Here is a 7,618-nt window from a genome sequence, read left to right as displayed (position 1 = left end):
CTAATAATTTGATGCCTTTTAACTCAAGAGGTGTGTTTTATATTAGTTACAATTGCTTCTTGATTAATCATCAACCACCAGTTAATTGTTACATCCGTTACTTATAAGCATTAACTTATTAAAAGTCCAAATTAATTACTGTTGATTATAAACAATCAAAAGCAATTGATTAAATTAAGAATAGCAAATAATTTCTTGAGTTGATTTTTGATTTTTCAAGTGGACAATTTAATTTAAATTTGTTCAAGTGTTATTTGGATGCTGTGTCTGTGTGTGTCCAGTGATTGTAATTAACTTATCAGGTACAAATTTGATGTGATTAACTAATTTAATTGTAGGATTTAATGAAAAAAGGTGAAAGTTGTTTATCATTAGCAAGAGATGGGAAATTTTTCTCGGAAAAATCAAACTACTCCAATAAGATTAAAAGATTTAGGATTAACTTTATGAAATCCATAGGAAACTATTATAATGATGATGGTAAATCAACTAATCATAATGAAAATTAAATTTTCTTGTCATTAAATTATAATAAAATTAAAAACCATTGACCAGGCACCAAACAGTGAATGATGATTTTAAATGGTTAATCCTGAAGCTTTTCAAGTTATCTCATGTTGAGAGAAATGAAATTTGACATTTCACAAGCAAGTGAATCACACCCTGATCATCATCTTCCTCGTCATCATCCCTTTTCATCCCGCATCATCATCATCATCATCCCCATGATGCCACCATGCAAGTATCATCATCATCATCATTTGGTTACCTGAATATAATATAATTTGTAATCATTTCCACCCAAGGCGTGAGTCCGAAAGTAAGAAAAAAAAAGTCACCGAAAAAAAAAGAAACCATTTGAGGCCATTTTCATCGAGTATGTAAACAAACAAGGTCTTGCTGCGGGTTTTCAATGACAACCTCCCCACCGAGTAGAGGAGGAGATGATGATCATCATCATGATCCTAGGATGATAAGAGGACGATGAAGATGATGATGATGATGATGATGCTTTTGTGCTTGGGTGAGAGATTCATGTTAGTACAACTTGTAAGTTGTAGGTTGAATGTTGGGGATGAAGATGAAGATGAGAAAACTCCTAATCTCTCATGATAGATGGTTTATAATAGATTATTATTATTGTTGTTGTTAAATTGTTCAACGTTAATCAATTTAAGAGGTTAGTTAGTTAATCGTAATTTACTTTTTTACAGTCTCCACCCTTAGAATTGGATTAACAAACGATTGACAATAGAGACTATTGATTATTGTCTCGTGTTGGTGGTTTTGTATTTGTAAAATTTGATTGTCTACTAATTGTTATTATGGTGATTCGATTGGATTATAATTATTGATGTTAGTTAAGGTTGATTAATGTTAATCCATTGACTAATTGTCCTGAAAAATCAAAATATATTACCTTTTAATTCAATGGGAAAACTTGATTTCATTAAATGTCAAGACAAATTAATTTATAACAATTTATTAATCCAGTTATTTACCTCGATTATTATTATGATTTTAAGCCTTGCAGGCAATTAATTAACTCTCTCTCTCTCTCACTCACTAGCTTAAATCATACAATTTACTAATCACAATTTAGCAACACTTTTAATCACAAAATAATATTAACTTTAAACCAATCAGTCATTAAGCTGTTTCACAGTTAATTTCAAGGTGTAATCAAGTAATTAAATTAAAAACAATCAAAAGGCAACTAATTAACTGACGATCAATTGTCGGAACAAAAAAACTTCCTCATATCCACAAGGATGGATAAGGATTTACATGGATTAAGATTATACCATAGTATATAATTAAAGCCAATGAACAAGGGATAGTGTTATGATGATAAGTAAACAATCAAAAACAATTAGATGATAAATAAGATGATGACTCAGAAGATGAGGAAGATATTTGTCTTTACTAATCCTAATCTGAGTCTTTTCAAATCCATTCAACTATCCATTTAAGTAGGTGTAAGATTTCAATATCCAGGTAAAATAAAAGATAAAGATTAAGACCAAGATGATTAAGATGATGATCATGATGAGGTTGAAAAAAAAGAGGTTACTCCTGAATGGATGATAAGTTTCATTCATAAAAAGTAATAGTAAAAAAAGAAAGACAAAAATCCCACCCAAAATCAGCCCACTCACTATTTTATCGTAACTTATCATGAAGTTGGAGTAATAATGATGACGATGATGATGGCGATGGTAGTGATCATGATGATAAGAATATAAAAAAAGAGGAAAAGTTCATTCATAAGTTTTTTTTTCCTTTCGAAATGAATTAACCTGTTTTCTTTACTCAACTTCTTCCTACTCTGGATAATAATAAATAAGAATCAGATGTTTATCTTAACTACTATTAAACTTTTTTTCTTAATTCAATTGATTTAACGTTAATCACTCGTTCCAGTCTTTAATTATCACACGCGTCTGATTAGCTTTTGATTAAAATCGCCCCAAGTCTTGATTTTCATGTTTAAAATCAACTGATTGTGACTCATTTGATTCCGATTTTCAATTTTGATTCAGTTTTCTTTTTCTTTTCATTTTTGGCCTCAATTGATTAACTAATCAACAAGTTAACAATTTATATTTATATTAAATTTCATTTTATTAATAGCTTTTCAGAGTTTCAATCAATATTAAACAACAATTAGTTGATTTAGTTACGCTTTTTGTGTCTTAATTGTTGCTGGTTAACTTTTCAAGATGAAAATTGTTTAATCAAAGTTAATCACTGTTTGATTGTTCTGGTTGTTTTTAGATTGATTTATTTTCATTAGTTTTCATGGTTAATCATCTAATTGATTTAACCTTTAGATTTTGCTTTCTGATTTAGTTAGTTAATTGTGATTAGACTTTTTTTTGGTTGATTCGGTTGATTATCTTTATCAATGTTTTTCAATTTTACCCCCATGGTGATATAGTTGATTCTTGATTAGAAGTTTTGATTTGTTTGTTTCTTCTTCTAAATTACCTTGTCACAATTAACTGATTTAGATGAGCGAGAAGTTAATTGAGAAATTAAAAAAAGAGAAAATAAAAATTGTCAAGGAAAAAATTGTATCTTAATTTTGTCTCTATCAACTGATAATTAAATTAAGTTGACAAAAATCATCAGAAATTCAAAGTGAAGTTATTGTTTATTTATTGTTTGTCCTACTGAACTTTTTCAACAGAATTTTCATCAATATTCACCAACAGCAATTATCTCACCATGAACTTTAACCATATTCAAATTCTTATATTTGTAGCTGCTCTTTCAGTCAATATTCAGATGACACACTTTGGCTTAGTTCTGAAAAAGAAGAAGCGTTTCAAGAGATGAATACTGAGTATTTGTCACCAATGCTCTTCTAAGGTTTGTGTATGCAAATAGATGTGAATTAGTCTCAATATCATCTGAAAGACTTTGTTTCGTAGACTATTCCAATTATTATCAGAAGCGAATCATGAAGCTCTGGAATAACATTGAACTTTTTTAGAATCAGTATAAATAATCATTCTGTGACAGCGATCTAACAATCTATTGAACAGTATACAAAAGGTCGTCACAAAACTTGGTTAACTAAATGTGAAAGTAAATAGAAATCATCAGACATTCGAATTAAAGTTCTGAGTAAATACACAAAATATAAGAATGAGAATATAAAAGATACTCAAGGTTAATGAAGGTTAAAGAAAAAGTGGTGAATATTGATTCAATAGTTAACTAAACTTCCCAACACATATTAATACGTTTTCAGGTGAATTACTGTCATTTGAACGTTTTTTTGTTCATAAGTATTACAATGTAAATTATGTCGAGTATTTTATCATCACCATGAAATTCAACATGGTCCAAGTTGAACCATTTGAATAAATTTAAATGCTGAGTCGTTTCCGCTTCTAGTAAGTGGCGTTTGGTGATTAGCAGTTAATTAAATTTGTAGCTAATTTTTTTCTTCCACACTTCGAGTGATATTAATATTCATATTCTAATTACTGGTCTACCATTTAAAATGGTGAAAGAATTACCATCAAAAATAAAGGTAAGTTCATATTCCCTGTCGGGTGAGTTACAGGTGAAAATTGAATTTGTTCAATTTCACTTTTCTCTCTCTCATCTCACAGAATTGATATACTGTTTCCTGTTACTATTCACATGTATATATATTCATCAGGGAGCCTCAAAGTGTTTGACCTGTCAAAACATGATAATCAACAATCACATAGCTTATTAACCATGAAATACAAATACACAACTTATTACATGCACTGCGATAAACACATTAGGATATATTATGGTTGCTAGTTGAAGATTAATGTTATATTTTCATGTTCGTTATGGTAATTTGTTTCTCCTTATTAACAGTATCACATATTTAGTAACTTAAATTATTACCTTTAAGTTTCTCTCTCCATTTCTTCACAGGTAAACATATTTACTATATTAACTATGATAAGAGTAATAATTTAATTGTCTATGGATTTTGATCAACTCACGTTGGAATCATTCTCAAATCAATCAAAAGGTTACCCTGGTTCTCAGTTGAAAAGATGGCAACCAAATAGTAATTAACTGTTATTAATATACTACCATCACTTATATTAGTATTTTGTGCTCAGCTAATTTCGCTTTTTTCAATTTTCTTTTCTAATTTACCTCTATTTTAGTATCATCATCTATCCCTTGTAATAATCTCTCTCTCTCTCTCTCTCGTGGCCCATGAGTTACTTGATTATTAGACCCCATTCTGAGATCTCAATTTGTAATCAAATTTATGATATTATTTAATAGATACTCATGAGTCTATCATAGTCAAAATAATTCTTCTATCAGTAATAAAATATATTCTCATTGGTAAGTTGTTCTTCTATCGTTTTCATGGTGCTTTTCCTTGAGTTCTAATTTTTGACATCATCTTTACCTTTGTATGATTTTCCACTTTTCTCTCTCTCTCTCTCTCTCTCTCTCTCACTGACCAACTCCTTTTTCACTATATTTTATCAATTTCGTCATGGTCACAGTTTACTCCCTCATAAATGTTCATCATCTTCCTCATCCTATCGGTCACTCCTCTAAATTATCTTTCTCTTTCTTTCTTTCTTTCTTCAGGCTAACATTGAGTCAATCATCATCATCAATGATCAGAAATCATCATTTGAAACATAAAATTTTAATGGTAATAAAATCAGAGGCTCCAGGGGGTTTTACAAGTCTGTCTTATTCTTGGCTTGATCATCATCATGAACAGGATGATGATCACCATCGGTGGAGGTCTTAGTTTCATCTTTCTTCAGCACTTTCTTTCATCATCATCATCCTCTTCTTCCGTTATCATGATTCTCATCAACATTGGTACCAAAATCTCTCGATTAAAGATGTTGAAATGGTGAGATTTTTATTACCTTTTCTCTTCTTCTTTTCCACCTTGATTTTGTCATCTTTCTATGTCTTTGGTTACCTTATCTTGTTAATTCACTTCACTACTTTAATTTTAATTGTTGATTATAATCAACAACATCTCCGATCAAATGTCAATTTAATTTTCAAGTCCAAAGCCTTAAAAAATAATTGACAATCAAAATCAAGTTAAATCTTTATCGGAACATCATCTTTACCTTTAAATTTATATATTAATTACTAAATTAATATAAACTTAAATCAGTAAATGTTATCACTTTGATTATTTTTTCAACTGTAAATTGTAGTGAGACTCATTTTACCTCTAACCAAATCTTTCATGAGATCTCAAATTAGATCTCACCATTGATAATTAATTCTAATCTAATCCTAATCCTAATCTCTCTACCTTTTTTGACCTTTTAATCCTTTCTATGTTAATCTCTGAAGACCTAATCTGAGATCTCAACCTGAGATCTCACCCTGGAACTCGAATAATTATCGACCAAATTATCCCTCGAAGAGAGTATAAATACAACTCAAATGAGCTCTCATTCAGAGACCTCAAGTGAATGTGCTCGATAAGAACTTTTGATACCCAATAAAACTTCTCACTTTGTGAAATTATTCCTCTCTCAAGTTTTTTATTAAGTTCACCACAGTTTTGTACAGTCGACAGGATGTATCCACCTAATAATTTTAAGTTTAAATTCACTCTTGTGAAAAAAGACGACGAAATCTTGGTTCAAATATTGTCTTCACAACTCGTTTGAATGGACTCGTTAGAATGAACATCAAAATTTGGCTCAACATGAGACTCTCAAGAGAAACCACCAATCAGGCTGCCTCACCGAAATGACCGTAACGAACAGTGTCAGTGTATATGTCTGCTAGTGAAGCAGGCCCTTATTTAAGTGATGTGTTCAGTTCTGGTTCCCTCAGCAATCAAGATGACGAAGACATCATGGTAGACCCAGAACGTAATGAGTGCTCGAACTGAGATCTCAACAAATAGCTTACAACAGATGATGCAGTTTCAATGAAACATTTCAAAAATGCTCGAAACCTTCCAAAATGCCGTGATTAGCTTTGTACAATAAATCTGCTCGGATGGAGATCTAAAGTTCAATGGAAAACAAGAAGACCCTAAGACATGGTTGCTCTCTTATGAAAGCATGTATAAATGGATGGTCATCTGACTCAAAGATCAATCATCTTAAGTCATGTCTAGAAGGTGTTGCCTCAATGGTTCAACTCGAGACTCATTAAGAAGATCCTCATGTAACTCGAATGGAGCCTTTATTGATGCATTTGGGCAAAATAAGTCACCCAACACAATCAGCTTTATCATGGGAGTATCGCGGAGGAACACTACTCGAATTTTATTATGAAAACAACGTCTACTTCAACTTGCATTCCAATATCAACAATAACTTTATTACCCTTGTGCTTCTTGGTCTGAATGATCTACAGAAACAGCGTCAGTTGAGCTCTCATCAAAGGAAGACCTACGAAAACTTATGCAGTTTAAAACCAACTAAACTAAAAGAAGTGATGAGATCTCAAATCGAGACTCTAATAGTAAACCTCGTTCTGACAAGAAACGAGACGATCGTGATAATTACCTCACAATAAGTGATGTTTTCTCTATTAGTGATGGTGAGCTCCATATGAGGACGAAGATGTGAAACAGGTTACTATTGGAACGAAAAGTTACATCTTTACTGAACAATGGTGCCAAAGTAATGTGATCTCATCGAAAGTTATTGACGAACAAGGTTTGCCTAAACAAGAAACTTCACAAATTATACATGGTTTTGATGGTCTTTACTTGAACATAAAATGAGATCTCAATTTGAGGTCAAACTTGATGAATCTCAATGTGACATCTCGGCATTCGTTTTAGATAAGTGCAACTATGATTTAATCCTCGGTAAACCAGGACTCAAGGCCTTTGTTACGCTCTTGTGAAAGTGTCCTCAAGTGAATGCCATCGATGAGCCTCAAATCGTGACCTCAATGGAGTCAAAAACAAGTACCCTGATCTGTTCAATGTGCCGAAATGTGAGCCTCTTCACGTGTCCGATTTTAATTGATCTCTCAACCATAGTGAAAACCTTACAGGTTATCACGAGAAAGATACCTTTGGGCTCAGCAAAGATTAGAGATCAAAATGAGCAACATTATTTGTGACTCAACAAGTGAATATGCTAGCCCC

The 7,618-nt window shown here is 31.6% G+C and overlaps 1 long non-coding RNA gene across 2 annotated transcripts; it reads left to right on the top strand.

Annotated features, from left to right (window-relative positions):
- The first annotated feature begins 3,755 nt into the window (after positions 1 to 3,755).
- On the top strand, positions 3,756 to 5,601 carry LOC128395280 (uncharacterized). Of its 2 annotated transcripts, none has more exons than XR_008326581.1 (4): positions 3,756 to 4,045; positions 4,429 to 4,567; positions 4,671 to 4,857; positions 5,113 to 5,601. It is a non-coding gene; the product is annotated as an uncharacterized LOC128395280 (long non-coding RNA). The 2 variants fall into 2 exon arrangements; XR_008326582.1 differs by lacking the exon at positions 3,756 to 4,045 and adding an exon at positions 4,121 to 4,343.
- Positions 5,602 to 7,618: the final 2,017 nt, after the last annotated feature.

This window comes from Panonychus citri, unplaced genomic scaffold (genome assembly GCF_014898815.1).
Source record: "Panonychus citri isolate SS breed McGregor unplaced genomic scaffold, ASM1489881v1 Contig00141, whole genome shotgun sequence".
Classification (NCBI taxonomy): Eukaryota; Metazoa; Arthropoda; class Arachnida; order Trombidiformes; family Tetranychidae; genus Panonychus; species Panonychus citri.
The sequence above is the reverse complement of the archived record's forward strand: the minus strand, read 5'-3'. Positions and strand labels throughout refer to the sequence as shown.